Below are 6,614 nucleotides of genomic sequence, written 5' to 3' on the forward strand. Positions count from 1 at the left end.
CAATAACCTCATTGGCTAAGAACCATGTAATTTAATTGTTTGACACTTTTTGGTGTTTTCAACGGAGACATTTAGGGTTTAAATCCTTATCCTCCGATGTAACTATCAAAATATCAATAATAACAAAAAAAACCAAACCCAACAGAAAAAGAAAAAAATAAAAACAAAAAAAGAGAGAAAAATCTCAATAGACTGCAATATATATTCCATATATATATGCCATTTGCGTACAGAGCATACATACGGAAAATTTTGTAAAATAATATTATTTAAATAATAATCATTTAAACTAATATTGTTTTAAACTATTTCAGGATCTAGTGTAAGTGTTGAACTTATAAATTATAATTCCATTAAATCAGTTGAATAATTCGTGTTTTATAAACATGATTTTGAAGAAAATGTTATATCCCCAAATAAATTTAAAACAATACCAATTGATATAATTGTCATTAAAATATCATTATATTAAAAAAAAAAATTTCCTCATGCGCCATGCATACTCAAAAATATGTGTCGCTGCCTTGGTTGTCTCCATCCCCCCCTCCTTTTTTTTTTTTGGAAGAACCATCCCATACTTTTATATTCAATTTTCTCTATTAAAAATGTAAGGTTGACATTTGTGATGGCACTAGTAATTAATTTCGAACCTCTTAATTATCTGAAAACCATTTTGATTCCGATCTCTATACAATTGTTAATAAATCTAATCGGTAGGTGGCTATCCTAGTTCCAGATTTGTGAAATTCTCGCACAGTTGCTTTTCCTTCTCTTTTTTGGTCTAAAATATGTATTTATAGCTATGATGCTTCCTTTAAGAGCTTTAAATGATTGCTAAATTAAAAAATAATTGGGTGAAGTAACATGTGTGGCAAGCTTAAGTGTCACTTAACGGACACATTAGCACCAGTTTAATAGAGAGACTTTCAATCAAAACAAACCCCTAACGTTAGGGAGCAAATAAAAAATTTTAAACCTTTGGTGGCAAAATCAAAATGACCCAAAAACTTCAGATGTATGATTTGCAATTTACTCATTTTTTGTTGGCCATCGTCTCTATTTCTTCTAACTTATTTTTTTGTTCTTATTTTTTTTTTTTTTTTTTTTTTTTGGATAAGTGTTCTTATTTTTTTAAATAATGAAGAAATTGAGATTTTTTTTTTCAATTTTTATATATGTCCTTGGAGACCAAGCGGTGCTATTTGAATTTTTTTTTGGTCCTGTATATATGCTTCATAGTAATTTTTTTCCCTACTTAAACCCAATTCTGCAAATTTTGTTATTGTTTATGGAGGTTTTTTTTTTTTTTTTTTAAAAAAAAAAAAAAAAAAAAAAATTCCAATGGGTGGGTCTTGAATTACAATGTTATTTGAGTGGTAGTTAATTTCTTTGTTAATTTTGATGGGTTCTGTTTCAATTATACATTTTATTGATGCCAAGCAAATTAGAAAGTATGGAGTTTAATGTCTTATGATGTTCGTAGGAGAAGAAACACTATAGTTTTGCCAATTTTTCTTTTTACCTCATGGACTCGAGCTGATCATTAGGAATCATGAAGCACTGAAAATAATATATTAGCTAGCTCTTGCTCAGAGTAATTATGTGAAACTCAAGTGTCATCTCTTTAAACTGATGTAGGCTGTTATTTTCACGATTCATGGCTTTGTTGTATTGGCTGTGGAGGATTTGGCCATAGGAGGAAAAGAAACAGAGAAAAGAGAAAAGAAATGAGAAAGAAAGTGAGATAAAAGTCAATGGATTTGATAGAATAATATAAATTGAAATATTTTCAAAAGTTTAATGATGAAAAGTATAAATTTTTTTAAGTTTAGGGATGAAAAATAAATTTCATGTAAAGTTTAGGATAAAAAATAATATTAAATAAATGAAATAAAATTTTATACCCGAAAGATATGGTAAGGTCCAAGCCCATGATCATATTCAAACTCTCAAAGTGGACCATAACGTATAAGCCTACTACTACCTTATCGTTCAATGTTCATATATACAAATTAGTTGATCACAAGCACTTCAAGTTCAAAATGACTCAAATTACCCTTCCTAATCCTATATTTTCCTTTGTGGACCCTCTTATCACTTCTCACTGTATATGACTATAAATATGAAATATGAAATATAATACGTGCACGTGATCTCAAAATACAGAGGAGTGCAAGGGAGACAACAAAAGGAGATTACTAGTAGACACAAGAACGTGATCAAACCCTTGTTTTTTATTTGCATGTGAGGTTCGACCCCACTGCAGCCTTCCGTCACGTGCGTGCTGGACTACATTTACGATTTGAAATAATTAAAATAATTTTTTTGTCTCATCATTTATTTAAACAAATAAATTGAATAAATATACTTATGTACGTACTTCGTCTTGGTTTCTCTAAAACCATTTTAAAATTTTTTTTTTATTTTTTATAATTTAATAATTATAACATTAGAGAATAGGGACTTCTCCATTAAAAATACCAAAAGATACTAGTAAAATTATAGGGTTATTGGCAAGAATAAAATTGTTCGCAATTAGTATAAATTATCAATCATTGTTTGTTTTAATATTATTTTTCAAAATAAATAGGGGATCGAGTTGGGATTGGAACAATTGGGATGTTAAGTTTTTTGTTCTCTTGCAGTCACGAGCCAAGTATAATCCACTAATTTGTGTAGGCTTTTGGATGTAAAGTTTGATTTGGAATTTGGATAGGTCCTTTTTTCTCGTGACTTCTTTCTTTTTTCTTTTTTTTCAGTGGAGTTGTGCTCGTGATTTACTAAAGTTTTAGAAGTGAAAAATAACAAAAGAAGAATAGGCTCCCGCTCAAAATAGATGGGTATCGGGTGTCATTTTGATAAATACGTATAGTAGCTATTATGTGAATGCATTAGTCTATATATATATATAAAACCGAAGCTTTTGAAGTTTCCACAATTTTCCACATCATCGCCATTTAAAAAAAATTAAAAAACTATTTGTATTTCCCAATCCACGTCATCATTTTTTTTTTAAATCATCAGCATTATTAAAAAAAAAAAAAAAAAAAAAGAAGCCTATTTCTATTTCCACGACAAAACCAAACCCTATACCCAAATTTTTGTTCTCCTTCCCCAAACCCTAAACCTCTTCTTACACACCACCTCTTTGTTCTCTATTTCTCTCCCTCATCTCTCTTCTCTACCCTTTCAACCTCTGATTTGTTTTTCAATCAAACCCGTTAAAACCCTAAACATCAGAGTACTAATTAGCCCAATTACGTTCTTTTCTTTTCTATTTTTTTTGTTGAATCACTGCTATGATCTAAATTAATTCTTTGCTTCTTGCATATTTCATTGATAGGTCAATCACGTAGCCACTGAATCATCATCACCAACATTGATCGTTCGTGCTAATTTTTCTATTATATACTATCCTTTGTGTAAGTTCCCCGATAAAACCCTAAACCTCTTCTTACACACCGCTAAAATTATTGAACAAAGAGGAATTCAATAATTTTGGTGTTTTTCATAAGGACCAATCACATGCATGTGACGGTTTTGTTTTCAGGATGAAGCAGAGGGTAAAAGTGAATGTTGCCCCAAAATCTCCCGGTTCAATTTCTCAAGAATTCCTTGGTAAGATCACCTTGAATCCTCAATCTTCCTTATCTTCTTCCTTTTTTGTTGCTGTTGTCCTAATCTATTTGCTTATAATTAATTTGTGGTTTTTGTTTCCATAGTTTTTGAACATTCTTGAATTAGGACGAAATCAAGATGACTTTGAGGCTGAAGGATTGATTTGGGGTTTTTATTAGTTTTGGGATTTTGGGGTTCCTAATTAGGGTTTGCTGCAATTATAGATTTCAATTGCTAATATGTTTCCTCTTTGTTTTTTTTTTTTTGTTTTTCCCAGGGGAACACCATAGAAGATCAAATTCTACCTATGGTTTGTCTCTTTGTGTTTTGAGGTTTTAATTTAATTTAGGATTTCCTCCCTAACCTGTTCTCTTTATTTATTTGTTAGTAGGAGTGAACTTGTGGTTTTTGGGTCCAGTTTAGCACTTTGGTTTACTAATTTGTGTTTTTTTAATTCAAAACTTCTGAATAAGGTTTTAAATATATTTTGGGTTCTATTTGTTGTTATCCATATAATTGTAGACAAGCTATGAGTCTTCCATGTTTGAAAGACTTAATCTTCATCAAAATATATGAACACTAACAAAAATATTTTTAATTTTGCATTTCGTAGGATTTAGTTTTCTGTATTTTGGTTGGTTGGTTTTGATTTAATTTATTGGGTATCAAACCTGTGAAGAATTTTGGAGAGCAAGCTTGATCAGCTTTGTGGAGGCTCTTTGTGTTCTAAACCTGCTTGTATGTTAGTAAGAGCAAAGTAGATGGTGAGGTCTTGGGTTCAAGATCCAGCCAATGTATGTGTATCTTACTTATAAAAAAAATGTAGGTTAGCTCAGTCTTTAGGCTTATCATAGCAATTTCTGTTATAATTTTGTACAATATCAGCTCTGTTCCATTTCAATTCCTTTTATACATTGTATAGTTTCTTCTTATAGTGTTATAGTTTTTTCAATGATATGATTGTGATTTAAAATGGTATGGAGAGCTGCAAAGATATGTTTGATCTAAATTCCAAAAGGAGCAGCCAGGAGCAGCTATGCTAATTGTTACTCCCTATAAGATGCATTTAGATTTTATTTATTCTGCCACTTCCCTTATTGTTATATCACTGAATTATCCTCTAGACTTATTATATTTGTAAATGATCTTGATGAATTTTTTTCATATTAGGGAAGTTATTAATTGTCTCTAATTTGTTTTAATTGGAACTCTTACAATACAAATATGTAAGTACATATATGTAATTGCAGGTACAGAGCTACAGCCATGCTTAGCATGCCATCAACCTCATTGAAATTTATGTTGCATAAAGGATATAAGAAAGTTGTGTTGTTTTCACCTTGCAATGGCAAAGACAAGATTTAGCAAAATAAGTACAGCCTCCAAAGTTTTATTCAGCAAAAATATAATCAGGATGAGATTTTGATTGGTTTCTCATGTCAGGTAATTCTCCCAATTCTTTTCAAATTTGTTTTCCTAAATTATATCCGTTTGTCTCTCTATTTGTTTGTAAACTCCACCATTGAATCTCTGTACATCCCTATTTTTTCCTCTCTTTTTTCCATATGGATTTTTCTTTTATTTCGTTTGGTTCCCTATTGCTTGATTATTTTTCATGTTTTTTTTTTTTGTTTGATGGGTTTCCTTTGGTTTTGGAGGATTGCAAGGAACACAACCTAGAAGGTTTTAATTCTTCTACTATTCCGTTTTGTTCCTTTTTCTACTATTAAAAAAAAACGGAACAAAGTTCTCCATTGTTCTATGGTTCATCATTTTAAGTTGTACTATGTTTTTTTTTTTAATTTAATTTTTTTAATGAAAAAGTTGTACTATGTTGATAAAACAAAGTTTAGAAATTTAGTACTTTTATTGTTAATTGCTTCTTCGCTGAGATGTAATTGTTCTCAACTCTATAGGATTCTCTTCTTTTTTTTTTTCTTTTTTTTTTGGTTATGGTTTTTTTTTCCTAGCCTATGTTTATATTAAACATGTTGATGAAAGGGTGATTATTTACATTTAAAGCTTTTTTTTTTTTAATGAGAATCACAAAGACATCTAAAACTGAAAAAGAAAGTTTAAACTCCTAGAGTTTAATATATAGATTGCTTAAGTTGAACTTTATGCCCTAAGACTTTGGGGTTACACATCAATTTTTTCATCTTTGTTGAAAATCTGAGTTGGATCATATTTTGTTCCTGAACCTATTACTGTTTTAGAATCCAAATTTTGGATTGGAATCATGCTTTTCTATATTACTTGCAATTAATTTTTTAACTCAAATTTGTAGTTGGATTGTCATATCTTTTGCCTCACAGAATGTTAAATGTTGCAGGTGGTTTCTTTTACCCAAATTTGTGTTGTGGACTTTTATTATTGCCCATAATCCATCCTATGATCCTTGCTTGACACTTGAGGTTAGAAGAAAAGGAGAGAGCCCCCCTTTTAAATTTTTTTTTTTTTTTATTCCGTAGCTGTTTTCAACCAGACAAGACTTGGTTTTTGGGCATTAATTGTAAGGCCATGAAAGTTCTTAAATTGAAGGATTTACATTGGCAACTGCTTATTCTTAACTTAAATTTGTTAAGATTCTCATCCCTTTTTTAGTCAATTTGTATTCTCCTTATATTTTCCCCCATTTTGCTCTTGCTTTAACATTCTGTACTATTATGGGTTAAAAAAAAATTATAATATGCTTTGAGCCATAATATGCTTTGAGCCAAATTATAAAAATTATCCCGTGCATCGCACGGGTTAGCGACTAGTTTTATTAAATGTTGAAACAATGCATTAAAAAACTTTAATTTAAAGTTCGAAATTCTAAACTACTTTAGCTTAAAGAAAAAAGTTGTTTTCCAATTTTAAATGGGAAAGAAAAACTTTTAACGAAATTTCGGAATAAATGGCAAATAAATTAAGCCTAGTGTCCATGATAAGATAATACAATAATACATTACCATATTTCATCAAAATTTTTTTTTTAAGAGAGTTTTAATCTA

The 6,614-nt window shown here is 29.9% G+C and overlaps 1 long non-coding RNA gene across 1 annotated transcript; it reads left to right on the forward strand.

Annotated features, from left to right (window-relative positions):
* Window positions 1-3,086: 3,086 nt before the first annotated feature.
* LOC126713449 (uncharacterized) lies at window positions 3,087-6,282 on the forward strand. Its single transcript, XR_007651348.1, has 5 exons — window positions 3,087-3,241; window positions 3,344-3,422; window positions 3,551-3,618; window positions 4,869-5,061; window positions 5,951-6,282. It is a non-coding gene; the product is annotated as an uncharacterized LOC126713449 (long non-coding RNA).
* Window positions 6,283-6,614: the final 332 nt, after the last annotated feature.

This window comes from Quercus robur, chromosome 2 (assembly GCF_932294415.1).
Source record: "Quercus robur chromosome 2, dhQueRobu3.1, whole genome shotgun sequence".
Lineage (NCBI taxonomy): Eukaryota > Viridiplantae > Streptophyta > Magnoliopsida > Fagales > Fagaceae > Quercus > Quercus robur.